We start from the raw sequence: 16,384 nt of genomic DNA, 5'->3' as shown, positions 1-16,384 counted from the left end.
ATGGAGTACTAGGTGCAATTGGCAGCTGAGTAACTACCGAAGTTACAGAAGTTTGAACATTTGACTGGACAGGTTGCGGTTGCTGGGGTGGACCAGAAACTACGGGTTGTCCAGTTTGAGGTAACAACTGTATACTTGGCTGCAACACCTGTTGACCTTGTGATGGATCCCACACTATCATTCCGGGGTATTGACCCATAACAGGTTGAGGATACTGAGATCCGTAACCAGGTTGAGGGTAGGGTTGATAATTGAAAGGTACATTTCCCGGACCTTGAACATAAGACTGACCCTGAGGTGGTTGATAACCTTGACTCGAGTATTGACCTTGAGGTTGATAACCTTGGGGTAAATACTGATACTGGGGTTGACCTTGACCTTGAGGTTGATACCCTTGAGCTTGATATTGATACTGAGGTTGACCCTGGGGTACATATTGAGGCTGGGGTTGACCTTGAGGCATGTATTGTACCATAGGTACATACTGGCCTTTAGGTTGCCCCCCAGACACAAGTTGTGTACCTTGAGGTTGCCCCCCAGGCGTTAATTGAGGCTGCCCCCCAGGCGGTAATTGGCCACCTTGAGGTTGAGAAACGGGAACTGATCCTGACATCATGTAAATGTCCCCTACACCCAATGGTCTATTACCATTGTTTCCAGCTAATAACCCATGATCAACGGGTTGAGGAGATGCCCCTGCAAAGGTACCAGAAAGTGACTGATACCCGGTGGGAACAGAAGGACCGCCGTGTAAGAAAGATTCAGAAGATTGAGTGAACACGGATGACTGACCAGACATATTTACAGGAGTATAGATACCTCCAGGTGGAAAAGGAGTACGAGGTGGAGAAAAACTTAACCTTGAGTTGTCTAAATAGTTAGTTAATGAAAGGTACCAAGTAGTACTTCTAGGAGGATTGTAAAAGATAGATTCACGCTCCCTTAGATCAATAGTAACTTGATCTTCAAGGTTAGAGATGCCTATTTCTTCCTCTGGATCAAGTTCTTCAATAGCAATCAAACCAGTAGGAAGATTTTCGGTGATAACTCGTTCTACTCTTGGTGAATCTGGAACACTAGAAGTTGGAGTAACAGGCTCAGATATTTCAGGTTCCTCACCTAAATCACTAGTAGATGAAAAACTACCAGCAAGCTCGGAAACTGTAACAGCTTCGGGATTATAACCTGTCTCTAGACTTTGGTAATCTGGATGGACTACCAAGGAAGACTCTCCTTCTTCAGGTGATCCAACTCTACTGCCACTAGGAGGAGTTACAAGGACCTTCAATCCTTCGTACTGCCCCGGGACGTCTTCAGGAGGTCCACCCCACGATCTACAGAGTTTCCTCAACAAATTAGTTCCGGTAACAATCTCAGGTGACTTGCCCCGAAGTCTACGGGACTGTCTCGGTAATTCCGCCACAGCTAAAAACTTTTAACTACTACACACGAAAACAAAGTAAAATCTCAAATCAAACCACCTAAAGTTGCTAAAGAACCAAACAAATTTGAATCACACGCCTAAAGAATCTAGGGCATCAAACCATGCACAAACAGTAGCCTTCCAGACCGAAAACACTAGTTGGAGATGAAACCCAACATCGCCGAATTCAGTACAGAAGTGGAGGGTGGAACAGTTACCCCGACAACCTGCTTAATGAATAGACCGGCACAAGTTCCTCCACTTTAACCGTCTCGAGTGAAGTGAACCCCCCGGAAAATCCAAGTGAGTCTAGCCGACGTCTGCTCCAGGTACAGTGGGATCTTCCCTCCACCGTCACCTTGGGTAGAATCCTAAGATTATGGCCACTAAGGTTACCAACAGCGGCAAATACACCTGGGGGAACAGTCTAAACTCCGACAGCACGCAAGGGCAGAGTATCAAGCTCAATCCCCTTACCGGCTCCTTGACAACAATCCAAGGTTTACCGATAAGTGACCCCTGGCTCCTCGACAATGGTTAATCCGAGGTTTACCGTTTGTAATACGTGCGTGTCTGGCGTCGTTCCCAACGAGGGAGGATTGATCCCCTCACTGGTTCGGACACGAGCTCGTGCTTCTCCTTTAAGAGGAGCTTTCCCAGAGTATAAATGCAACAGTTGGATTTATCCTACCACAAGATAAGATACTTGTTTGGTTTTGCTGTCTTGGAGAGTTAATTACTCTCCTACTCCAAGACACTAGCCTGATCTATATTGGTGCTTCAGAGCCCTAGTAAAAGAAAAAGTGACTATGTTGATTTTACTTTAAGCGTTAATTTTTATGGTTTTCTTTAAAGACAAAAGGTAGCGGAAATGAAACCAATGGTGTGTAGACTCGACTCAAACCACTATAAAGATGCACTTAGGATGATTTACACTACTTTTCTTTTTCAATGAAATTCTTAGCTAAGAAAGTTTAGAGAATGCAAATTTATATAAAAACAACTCTCTTCGCAACGAAAATCAGAGAAATAAAACTCTTTATCTTTCCAAGCATACAAACATGACCACTCATTACGTGCACGAAAAATTCTTTCTCTTTCAAAATACTCCAAAAGCTACTTGAAACAAAACTTTTCAAAGGAGATGTTTTTGTATTTTCCTTATTTAATTAAGCATATAAATCTATTTTAACAAAAAACAATCTCAAAATCTATAAAATCTATGAAAAATTGACTCACAAGCAAATCAAAAGGAAATTTACTCTAAAGCAAACCTAACGAGGCAAAAGCCTACAAGGATGATTCTAGGTTGTTTTACTTGACCACAATCAAGCCAAGGACTAGCTAATGCAAAATCAAAAAACCAGTCAAAACAAAACTCAAATCTTTTTGTTCTTTTTGTAATATGGAATTCAATACTCAATCAACAAGCACTTCGAAATTCGCCAAAGAGACAACTCAAAGGTAAGTCGCTCTCACAGGTAGACTTTTATGACAGGTCCGACTCCTAAGAAGGCTGACAAAACCAGAGAGATCTAAGGCTTGACAACTTCTACCGCCAAAGTCACTACAGGACCTACTCAAAAATCAAACCCTAGGGCTTAAACTTCTATGAAATCCACTAAAACACTCAATGCTATCGAAACAAGTTCAGGTGAAAATCTTTGACAGGAGACTAATGGATCTGGGCAGTAAAAACTAAGAAAAAGCAAAATCTAAGAGGAAAAATGTAAAAAATGGAAATTTCTTGATTTTTAGCAGGGTACGCAGGCAACCTGTTAAGCCAGGTGCGGGCCCGCTCTGTGCACACAGCAACAGTGCATACAAGTACGCACTGTGCAATACTCAGAGGGTGCGTACTACTAGAAAAACTAAGAAAAACTAAATCTAATTTAACCCTAAGCTAGCCCACCCAAATACAAAGTCACACAGCCAAAAACCAGAAAATAAATGACTTTTCTCAGATCAAAGTTGCATACAAAGGAAAAAACTTTCACATCAATGGAGTCCCCAGTATGGTCGCCATTTTGTCATGCGGAAAGAGTCGATAGTGCGGACACAACCAACCTCCCTAGGAGTCTAAGACTCTCTAGTGACAAACAAGACAAACAAGAGCAATCCTTCTCTAAACATGCATTTACCATACAAGAAATCAAGTGTTTAGATCCTACCTGTAGTCCAACGCTGTTGTAGTAGTCCAGTCTCACTGATCTGGATGAGCTCCTCCTTCACTTCGAAACCTGCATTCACTAACAATCAAACGATTAAATAGCACTTGATAATCTCATAAAATAAAACATATTTAACATATAGACCAAGGAGTACATGAAACAACTCATAAATAACAAGTTATTGAGAAGAATGGACTCATTTGCATTAATAGGAAACAAAAGGAACAATTACAACCTGAGCCTTGGTGTTGTGCAAGTCCCTCCCAGGGTCCATCAAGAGTTCTCCTTTACTTTGACAAAGCTCACCCACTTCCAAATGGAACAAGTAAGGATGGGAATCTCTCCTCACAAGCTTCTAAATGGGAGTCCTAATTCCAGCAGCATCTACCCTTAGAAATGTTTAGCTTTCAACCTCCCCCTCCTTCTGGCCCAATGCCTGTATTTATAGTGCTCAAGAGGAAGTTAATCAGGTCCACCATCAATGGGATAATCCCCTCTTTGGATGGGATAGCTCCTCTCTTGGTGGGATAAGTTCCTCTTTCATAGGGGTACATGAACCATCTGGAGGCACTCAATACATGTCGAACAACCTTCTAGAATGCTCTAGAAATGACCACAAGTAACTTTTTAAAGATGAAACTCTCGCCTTTTGACCTTTACAAGGGTACGCACCTGTCCCTTTACATACAGAGCGTACAAGTACGCAGCTTTTGTGAACATTAGGTGCGTATACGCAGGTAAGGCCGAGAGAATCTGCGTACCCAGAGATAAACACATTTACAAAGACTTTCTCTCTTTTTGGAGTTTGACATGGAGAGTAGAGGCATAAGACTTGCCCAGGAGGATAGCATGACTGTTGATAGAGCCATACTAACTGTAAATAGCCATGGTGACATTTTTTAGTGTAACAGAGATTCATTAAAGCAAAATGGTTGTTACATGGCGTGAATGTGAGCATGAAGAAGAGGACATGGTTGCCCTACATGATCCGGGTACGGTAACTGTGGCTTGCTCAAGTTCTTCCTCATTTCTAGTATGAGGCAACAAATAAACTTGTTGCAATATTTCCTCGATGCATGGGATCCTACCAACCAAGTATTCCAGATAAGAGGAAAATCCATCCCCATGACTATTGAGGACATCTACTTTTTGACCGGTTATCGAGGTGTGGTGCCCCTCTCTCACTACCAGGTTCTACCAGTGGGGGTGAATCCGTGAGGGATTATATTCACCAATACTGTAGGCAAGGATCTCAGCCGAGCAGGGATGGCAAGACCAGCATCCGAGATGTCACTGACCGGTCTTTGAGGACTATTTTATTCACCTTTGCTAGATTGGCTGGCAACGTGACCCTTCATTTGGCCAACAGGTCCTATATGCAGTACGCCTTGGAATGCCTCGAACCCAAGGTATTCAAATGGTGTGATGCAGTACTTCCAGTGATCAAAGAACAGCTTACCAACGTGAAAAATGGAAGATCCAAGAACTTTGGATATGGTTATATTCTGACTTCTTTCGCCTTGGAGAAGATCCCATTGATGCAGCCACAATACATTTCACTTGGCCTACCACCACTGACTGAGCCATGGATGCAGAGATGGGTTGACCTTATGGCTAGACATGCTGGTCAACCACAGGTTTCATTCTCTGATGCTTTCTTTGAGTGGTTCAACCATCAGCAGATGGTTTATGCTGAGTATCCATATGCTGGGATGGATTTCCGGGGTGACCCGGATTTGGTTCTATCGGCTGGCGAGTAGTGGCGTGTCATAGGTTAAAATCTTTGACCATATCTCTGTTTATTGTTTTTATAATGTTCTTGTGTTTTTTAAGTGTTTATCAAGACTAATCAAAACTCATGTGATTATGCAGATATTGGGCCAGTGCGACCAGCAGCGCGTCTGAGAGGAGCAGTTGCCGTTCCAACAGGAGAGGCTGTAGGGAGGGCCATTCTTCGCGACTTGGATGTATCCCAGACCCTTGCAGTGTTGCAGGATCAGATCGAGGGCCTCACCCTTTGTATTCCGGATGTAAGGACCGATGAGCTACCTATGAGATTACAGCGCCATACCACTAGCGTGCCAAGCTGATGGACCTGGCTCTTACGCATGATTGCACAGGTGGTGACTAGTTATCACGAGCACCATTAGATTAGGGTGCCCCCTTGCATTTTGAGTTTTTGGGTCATATGACCTATTTTTTCTTGGACACAGAACACTATGTATAAACTATAAGCAGTTATTTATATATTTTTGATTTTCGGAGCTTTATTTTGGCTAAGTTATATTATCCTAATGTTTTATTGATAAAATGCTTTTCTTTTACAAATGTTGCAAATGTCTATCTAACACATAATTTGCTAATGAATTGGTTAACATGTTTAAGTTTATGGAAATATGTTGATATTGAATAGAATCAAACTATCTTTCCAAAATTTTGACTCTTAGGAACATGCGATACATAGCTGGATTCCGAACGGAATAGGTGCCTGTAAGCTGTAGAACGACGAGCTGTGAGTCTAGCCTGACGACAAGTTGGCGTATGCCATACGCGATGGCATCAGAGAGAAGCTCTATCAACGTGCTATATTCAACGATGTTGTTCATTGATTGACCAATACATACCTCTCTGAAACTCACTAACTCATCACTTGGATCAAAGATGGCCCAAGCTGTAGAAGATAGGTTCCGCGTACTACGACTTGCCCCATCGGCATCTCCAACAAATGATTCCAATGGGTTCGACATTTGCAACAAAATGCAAAAGTGGATTACCTAACCAAAACGATCACTCTTGACGAAAACAAAAATGTAACAAAAGCATTAGAAGAGGTTACCATGTCAAGTTAAGCATAGTAGCGCTTAAGGTACAACCCGTTTCGGGGTTGCGACAGTGGAATCCTGTCATAATCTACTAGCTCGTAGGCTCCTTTTGCTAATACAAACTTAACAATATAGGGACCCATCCACAAAGACTAGAACTTACCTGCTCCCAATTTATCGGATTCCTAATCATAGAGAAAGACCAGGTCACCTTCTGAGAAAATGCGGGGTTTGACATTCTTGTCAAATTGCGCTTTGACTCATTTCTTATGCACTTCATTAGCCAAGGCAGCATCACGATGAGTTTCATCTAGTTGGATTAATTCTAAGAAACGAGCTTCTTCCTCTGAAGTTCTGGGGAGGAGGTCAACTGCGAGCTTGAGAGACGAAATCTCACATTGAACTGGTAAGATCTCTTCCAAGCCATACACCAACTGAAAAGGTGTAAACCTGGTCGCATTTCTCACTGATGTCTGGTATGCCCACAAGGATGAGTATAGGATTAGGTGCCAACTCCGTTTATGGACTCCAATCATCCTTTGCAGCATGCATTTCAGGACTTTGTTAATCGCTTCAACTTGCCTATTAGCTTGCAGATAATACAGAGTAGAGCTGTCATGGGACAGTCCTAATTTGGCAGCCAATTCAACCATCATGTGATTGCGGAAATGCGATCCATGATCTATGACTATAGCTTGCGGAATGCTGAACCTGGTGACTACATGATTGAAAAAGAAAAGAGCGGTTGTTTTGTCGCTGTTGTTTAATGTAGGCAGCGCCTCAGCCCATTTCGTAAAATAGTCAACTGTGACTATGATATACCCATGCCCCCCAACTGAGGTGGGGTTACATTGCATGAAATCTATGCCCCATTTGGCGAATGGCCCAACAACAACTACTGGCTGCAGAGGTGCGGGTGGTATTCTAGTTTTGCGGTTGAAGATTTGACAAGCATGGCAACTTCTAACTGCGGTTATGCAATCTTTGAACATTGTTGGCCAGAAGTATCCTGCTTGTAGAATATTTTGTGCTGTAGCATAACCAAATTTGTGCCCCCCACATGCTCCTGAATGACAATCATTCAGGACTTTTTCGGCCTCCTCATGGGTGAGGCACCTTCGTAGAACATATCGACACCACGACGGTATAGTGTATCACCAACGATAATGTAGTCTTTTGCTTGGTATCGAGTACGTCATTGTTTTGAGCGAGAGGTATTAGACCTATATGTTTGTGTTTGGAGATACCATGGATCGCTTGAAGATATCAGAAACAAAGATTCATCCACGATTGTTGCTTTGGATGTTGAATCGTTGGACGATGATGGGAAATCACATTGTAACTCTGCGAATACTAGAGCTTTCTTTGATTTGGATTTTACAAATTGCATATCAAACTCTTGGAAAATTGCTATCCATTTTGAATATTTTCCCCCAAGCAACTGTCGTGATAAGATGTAAGTCATGGGGTTGCAATCTGACAAAACAATAGTTTTTCAAAAGAGAACATAGTGTCGAAATCTCTGTATTGCTTGAACAACAGCGAGAGCTAGCTTTTCAACATATGAGTACTTTCTTTCCGTATTATTTAAGTTTTAACTTAAATAATAAACAGGATGTTCAATTCCATTGTCTTCTTGAACTAAAACCATTGTGATGGTCGTATCTGCTGCAGCCAGATACAGGTTAAAGTCTCTTTGATAATCAGGAGCGTACATTAATGATGCTTTTATTAGGGATTCCTTTAGAGAATCAAAGGAAGCTTGCGCAACCTGATCCCAGTTGAAGGGTACTTCTTTTTTCAAAAGACGTGTATAACCTTTAGCAAGTTCGGCATAATTTGGAATGAAACTCCTCAGAAAGTTTGCTTTCCCTTGGAGTTTCTGAATTTGAAGCAAATTTGAAGGTGGAGGCAAATTGATGATTACCTGAACCTTACACGGGTCGAGATGGATTCCATCCTTTGAAACTACAAAGCCAAGTAAACGACCAGAACCGATGCAAAACACACATTTGTGCGGATTGAGTCTTATTTTTTAGTGTCGGCAACGTAGAAATATTGCTCTCAAATGCTGCGAATGATCGGTCCGCTTTCGTGAGTGAGCCAGAAGATCGTCGAGGTATGGTTGAACGATGTTCTTGATGTCATGGAAGGCATAATTCATTGCCCTCTGAAAAGTTGCCCCTGCGTTCTTTAAACCGAAAGGTAGCTTACGGTACACGAATGTGCCCCACGGAAAAATAAATGCAGTCTTTGACTGGTCCTGTGGGCAGATATTTATTTGATTATACCTGGAAAATCCATCCATAAACGAAAAGATTTCGCATCTGGCACATTCATCAATTATCTAGTCGATGAAGGGTGTAGGGTAGTTATCCTTTGGACAAGCTTGATTTACATCCCTGTAATCGACACACACTCTAATTGTTCCTTGCTTTTTCATCACAGGAACAATGTTCGATACCCAATCAGTTAAAGGAGCCAGGTAAATGAAACCAGCATGGATAAGTTTTTCAACTTCTGCCTTGATGACAACTACTTTCTTTGGGTGCACTTGCTTAAGCCGTTGTCTTACTGGTTTGGCATCTAGATACATCTTAATTTCATGTTCAACTATGCTCGGGTCAATGCCTGGAATTTCTTCATATGACCATGCAAAGACATCTCTGAACCAAGGAAAATTTTAAGGATGGAAAATTTTCTTGAAGTTTAAAACTTTGGCGAATCTCACTAATCCCTAATATGCAAATTATAAATGTTTATTGATATATTTGTAAAATTAATCAAATTTATAATTAATATATATATATTCTCTATATAATGTTGGCGATTTTTAAGGTAAAATAATTTTATATTCTAAAATTTGGGCGAATCGTCTTTTATAAAATTGGAAATTGGCGAATCTTTTTTGTGGAAAAATCATGGAAAATTAGCCCACTGGGCGAACATTAGCCCCTAAAATTTTCCATGCTCTGAACTTGCGAAAGAGAGCGTAATATACTTCTAGTTCTGAAGAAGAACAAGATTTTCCGACATGAATATTTTCTACAACATCTGGTTTGGTTGAGATATTTATGGCGATAGTTTCTTCAATATTGGACAGATTTCGCTCAGAATCCACCATATTTATAGTATTTGATATAAAATAAAAGACTGATGGATGATTAAGGTTGTCAGAGTAATCTTCGTTGTAATCTAGAAGATGGGAACGATGGTGGTGATCTTCCCATGGTGCCCCCTCTATGTTCATTGACTGAACAATTCCTTCGTCTGTAGAATGTACATGTGACCAAGGATCTAAAGAGGTACCATACTCTTTAGACCTATCTACCCAAACGCTTGATGAGCATTCATTGGGGTTTGCCTCCCATGCCAAGAACATTGATTGCTACAATATTTCTATTGGGCTTGGAGGCAACAACTATTGACGATCCATGCTAATATCGTGTTCGAACATCTTCTGAATGGAAGATGCCATATTGCAGGTTCCCACCATTGCCACTTCCGCCAGGTTGTTTGGAGGTGGCAGGGTAAAAGCAGCCATCAATGTAGGGTCTTTCAGTAGGCCTACTCCGATATTTTGAAGCGACTGAGAGCTTTCTTGGATCATCGGAATGCTTCCCGTAACTTGTGAACTGTTGGGGAGAAATGTCTGTTGGTTGACGATTGTAATTCCTCCTTGGAAGGGAAATGCAATCTTTCTGAAGTATGTCGACACAACGACAGCCATAGCATAAATCCAGGGCCTTCCCAGTAGGATGTTGTAATCGAGGTTTCCATCGATAACTTCAACATCGATTTCTATTGTTTTTCCCCCCAGTTCGACTTGCAAGTTACTTAAAATCCCATATGGAGTGTATGTTCGTCGATCAAGTGCTTTTAACATCGCCGATGGTCGCGACAAGGGTGGTGAGCCTAAAGTTATCCAGCAACTCATTGACATAATACATGTAGATGCCCCCTCATCAATAATTGTTCGATGAACAGTTTTGTTGAGGGCTTTCACTTGAATGAGGAAAGCGACTTGCGCTGGTAACTGAGGTTCATATCCTTTATGATTAAAGGCCACAAGATTGGAATCCACTGGGTCAATCCCACCTATTGCTAATAATAAAGCCTACTTTTGGGAGGGACAATTTTGCAGTACCTCAAGTGTCGACATAGCAGATGACGATTGGGCCAGGTCCTCTACTATATTATAATTCTGTGTTTCTCTGGCATGAGGATTAAATGTCTATTTGTGTACTACTCCCTTTGGTGGCTTTATTGTTAGCTCAGGAATGATGGGTGGCACAATTTCGGTCGAAGTTGTTGTCGAACTACTAGGTTGATCAGTAGCCTTGTTGTTCGACAGTTGTGGATTCCCGTAATCTTTATTCCTTGTCGATATCAAAGCATCATTTTATTGTTTTGAAATGGATAGCATAAGGACTTGGGATGGGGAAGCATTGTCACTAGCAACCAGATTGGTTCCTGGGTTTGGAAACGGATCATTCAATACTGCTGAGGTTTTTGAATTCTTAAAGAAATCTTAACTTCAGCTTTATATGGACAATCGCTCATCCAATGATCCTCATCGCATATGAGGCATGGCTGAGTAGGTTTCTTTTGCCCATAAGGGTTTGCAGAAGATTTTTCAGGAGACGAATCATCCTGTTTCTTCTTTTTTCTCTTCCCTTTCTTCTTGCCTCCTGGTTGCTTCGGTTCTTTTCCTTTGTCAGTTGACACGACATTAACCTCTAAGGCTAGAATTTCTTCATTTGAATTTTGATCAGAAATCTTACGAGCTTTCTTAGATGTAGCCTTTGTTGATTTCGTGCTCGTCGTACCTATCATGCCATCGCCGGCATGAGAGTCTTTGTTTGATTTAGGAGGAGGAGGAATGGAAAATTCTGGTCTCAGAGCATCAGGGATTTTGTCATAGAGCATGCCAGACTGAGTATAGATCAAGTCTAGATATTGCGCACGAGCAATGACCTTCTCTTCAGTGAAAACCCCTCCCTTCGCCACATCTTCTATTATAGAAGGTAACAAAGACTTAATAAACCATTCAGCTAGTAGCTGATCAGGGACATATGTTTTTACCATTCTACGATGACGTCGCCATTCATGAATATGATCGGATATGTGAGTGGCCGCCGTTTGCTTGAAATTGGTAAGAAGCTCTGTTCTTGTTTCATACCTTATTGGTAATTGAAAATGGGTTAAAAAGGTTGTGGCAAGGGCACTAAAGTTATCAAATGAAGCTCTAGGCAATTCGATATACCATTTTGTTGTCGGACCAGTTAACATTCACTGGAAAAGGCAAAGCAGAATTGAATCATCATTGAGAGTGTTGGATGAACACCACAAATGAAAGGTCATCACATGATTCGACGGGTCTTCACCCAGATTTCCATTAAATTTAGGAATATCTAACGAAAGTTTATGAGGAATCTCCAGCCACCAAGTGGCATAAGCGATTGGATCATTCATTAGATGATTTAGATCTGGTAACTCTAGAGTCACCACGAAGGGCAACTGTTGATTCAGGTTCGGCGAAGCGTACCCAGGATAAGATGGGATTGCCTGAGCAGTGGGCCTTTGCATACTAGCATAATGTATTTGATGCTAATAACTTTGATAAGTTGGTTGGGCATAACCAATTTGAGACGACTGGTGATAACCGCTTTCAGTATACGGCTGCCCATTACCTGCAAAGTTTTGCTGCTCAGGTCCTTGGTAAGCTTGTTGGAATTGCGGTTGTTGATGTTGCACCAGCCATGGTTGTGAAACCATTTGCTGTTGCCCAATACTAGACATTTGACCAAGATGAGGGGTAATAGTACCCGTTTGAGCCTGAGTCGCTCCAGTTAAGGAGCCACTAATTGGCGATTGCGGTTGTGTCGCGGAGACAAGAGGTTGTTGTACAATGACCTGAGAAACTTGAGGTTGGCATACAATAGGCAATGCTTGTACTTGCAACATTGTCACAATAGCTAGTGTAGTGGGGATATTCAACACAGGTAGACTCGGTTGCATTGAGTATACAACTCTTGGTTGTTGAGGCAGTATTGGCACCCAACCGCTGGATGTGATTCCAATTTGACCTGAATTCAGTTGTGAACTCTCATATGGTTGTTCTCCCGGAGGGAACAATGAAAGGGTGTAGTGCCCTCCATATGGCGGCAATCTAGTGCTCAAGGGAATGATTGGCCTTTGGAGACTAGACTGCCCAAATTGATATTGTTGTGAAGGATCAATTTGTTGAGATTCAACATAAGAGATTCCAGATACTATTCCGGATGAACAAACGGGAACAGACCATACTGTCGAAATAGTCCCTGGGTGGACTCCTTCTAGTGGTTGAGAGCTAGTTGGGACAGATGGTATACCAACGAACATCGTCGGAGTGGTGGCAGGAGGTTCTGCTACCGCTGTATCAGACGAGACAGTCCTAGATGTTGATGGTTGTCCAGACATATCGAGTCTATCCAAAAGACTTCCCAGTGATTCTACAGGAACTTGTGATGAAGGGGTATTAACTTCTGAAGTAGAAGGATATAGGTGGATCCCAGTCCCAAAATGCGATGGAATATTGGATTGGATATCCTCCGTAATCTCTTCTATAGAAATAAATCCAGGTGGAAGAGGTAGACCGTCAGGTCCGTAAAATATTTCTGGTGTCGAAGAGGGTATAGATTTTGCAGCGACAGATGCCAGAGGGGTAACACCTTCCGAATCAATTCTAGATGGAGCTGGTTTAGGAGTTGAAGTGTTTACTATTACACTAGGATTAGTTCCAATGTCCTCTTGTAACTGCAAAACTTCTTCTGTAGAGGCAGGGATACCAAAAATGGTTGGAGTAATTGAAGTTTCAGAGGATGTTGAAACACAAGTTTCAAACAAACCAGGAGACTTTTACCCAGTTAAATGAGTTCGCTTGGCCCGGAATGGTTTCGTTTTTGGAGTCAAAGGCGGTTGACTCATCAGTCTCTGCGAACGACAGGGTTTTGATCGACTTTCTTCCACGATTGCGGATTATTTGATCAACTCAAAATAAGAAGGGAAAGTGTTATTCCGAATTAAATGAATTTTAGATGCTTTGACACAACTTGCTTTTTCAATTTTTAAGAGTCGAGAAAAAGCTAAAGATGACTCTAGTCGCCTTCGATTTTTAATGAGCTTGAAGTGACAAGTGCTCAGATGGACCTTTTCCTTTAAGGAGTCTGAAAAGGAACGAAAGAGACTACTCTGGAAATCTAGATAGAGGGATTACCAAACCAATCGCAAAACTGTAGAATACTTTTTACGGTATGGCAGTCAATCTTCCCGAATGCTGTGTTCAATGCATTGCGATCGATAGGGCGGTAGACATGGCTTCCTAAGGATAAAGGATATAGCCTATTGTGGTCTCCTAATATATACTTGACAGTACATGGAAGCACAAGTCCGTACTGGCACTTGTCGTCTCAAAGAGGAGGAATCACCCAACCTATGATGAAAGCGATAGTTAGCAGGCTTTACGACGCCGGAATACATCTCTAGCCTAGACTTTTAGATGTTGTGCGTTAGGTTCCAAAGCATTTTTATGTTCATTGAATATATTTTACATTTGATATTTCTTAAGAAGTTTGCCTTTAAGGTTCACCGCGTGATGTAGATATACAATTCCTAAAATGCAATCTAAGATGATAAACAGTTGTTTACTCTTCTTTTTGCAATGAAAATCCTAGCTACTAAGGAAAGAGAAATGAAATCCTTTCAACATAGAGCAGAGAGCACACACTAGATGCACTGTCCTAAATCAAAATCAACAAGCAGTCTAAATGCAAATGCACATGCAAGTATTTGTTTTCCGCTTTCTTAATGTGTGAATGACAAAAAGAATGCTAAATACGAATCTGAATTATCTCTTCTTTCAAAGCGATAGTACTAACAATTTTCTTTTCAAAAAACAACAGGAAGGCAAGATGACACTTTGCGATTTTGAATTGAAAACTGCTTTCGACACTTGAAATACTTATAAATTCAGATCAAATATAAGATTAACAGTGTAATCGACTATCAAAAAGAGAAGTTTTCTTTTCTTTGACTGAAAATGACACTTGCGACACTTTCAAATCAAAATACGACAGTTCGATTAAGCTACTATTTTGTAAATCAGAACTATGAATGGTGAAAAATACATAAAAACATTCACAAATATTTGTACAATGGAGGCGGAATGATGCAAAGGAAGGGGGTTTCTACAATGGTCCACTGATCATAGACAGCAAAACTCCTGAATAAAACTAAAGACAGTGAAGGAAAAACCAAAATTTGGAGGCAGAAACAGTCTTACTTGATCATCGCACTTGTAACATAGGGAAACAGGGAGGTGCGATGCATCTAGTTTGTCTAGAGGAGAGGGTGCGATGGTCCAGGAACGAGACTTTAACTTGGTTTTTGGTCACAGTTTGCAGTTTAGTTTAGGGATTTAAGCCAAGAAAATGATAGGTAGTAACTACAAAGTATAGGGCTGATCTAATGAGGTTACTTAAGCTACCTCTAGGGAACTTAGGATGTTTGCAAGTCAATCGTTCAGTTCATAAACAAACCCGGAGATTGACTGAAGCAGCATTGATCTACTTTTCACTTGCATAGAAAATGTAGTTTGAAGGCTAGCTGGCTTAATTTCAGGCTCCACCAATGGTTTATGAATCAAACAAATAGAGACAAGAAATCAAACTAATTTCTCCCCAGTGCAGTCACCATTTTGTTATCGAGGAAACTAGTTTCTATTTAGAGTTGCTAGTCCCACTCAGACGGGTAGCTATCTTAGAAACAAACAGATTAAAGTCACTTGTTTTTCCTTTACGAGAGAGAGATGAGAAAGAAGCAGGAAGTACCAACCTCAGTCTTCCACTTGGCTCCTTGCTTGTTTCCTTTCCCCTTTGACAGAATCTCGCCACTGCTTCCTTACTTGCCCCGCTTCAAAGAACACCTGTAGATTCACAACAGCATAATACCATCAAAGCATAGAGATCTTTCACTGTAAACAATATAGGATAAGATATATATTGACGATACAAATGCATATATCAACACAATATCCAGAGATACACAAGAATATGGAGGAAAACTCAAATAGCTTTATTAGTAAAAGTAGTAGAAGAGAGGATTACAACCACTTGGTCTGACCCAGCGCCATCCTCCCAGCTTGAAAGCCCTCTTCACCTCATACAAAGCAAGATCACCCAACAATGTCTTCAAAGAGAAACCAACAACACTTCCTTGCAAATTACAAATTCCAGCCTCTTGGATCTCTTGGATGAGGGATCCATATATAGATGTTTATAGGAGAGTGAGTCAGCTTCTGGGATTTTGATTAGTGTCATTTCACTGATAGTTCTTGGTTCCACATGGAGATTTTAGATCCCTTACTCATCCCTGGGTGAACACAAAGAGGCAAGTGTCAAATGAGTAGTTTCTAGAAGATTCTATGGGTTTCCACCTAGCAAACTGGTTGTGCCATTTGTCTGCTCTCGCTCATCGCACCCTATAGAAGGGCTTTCCAGTATGTATCGCACTTTTTGCATGTGGCAGGTGAGATGCATCGCACCTTTACCACTGGGCAGTCTGTATGGTCCTGCTTTGACCAGTTGTGAGTATTTTTTCTTGGATAACTTCTGGGAGATGATGTAATCAGTTGACCTTACTCCTTTAGGGTATGAAACAACACTTTTAGGGACTTAGAAGCCCTTGGTTTATGGACATGTATGATTGGGGTTGCTTTTCCCAAATATGTATATAATAGTAAATGGTTAATGTAAGTTCTTTTGTAGAATCACAAGAATTATTTCATCCTTGGAAAAGCTTTGGAAGTTCATAGTAATCATTGAGCTTCTTGGATTAGTCTTCTTATTCCCAATCTAGATTGTTGGACCTCCTTTTTAACAAAGAACAATAAATTTCTGCTATTTTTTAGAGCATGCTAACAGACTTCA

Source organism: Pinus tabuliformis, chromosome 4_1 (genome assembly GCF_031772625.1).
Source record: "Pinus tabuliformis cultivar Carrire ecotype Pingquan chromosome 4_1, CPIR1, whole genome shotgun sequence".
In the NCBI taxonomy this organism is placed as follows: Eukaryota; Viridiplantae; Streptophyta; class Pinopsida; order Pinales; family Pinaceae; genus Pinus; species Pinus tabuliformis.
This window is presented reverse-complemented; position numbering follows the sequence as displayed.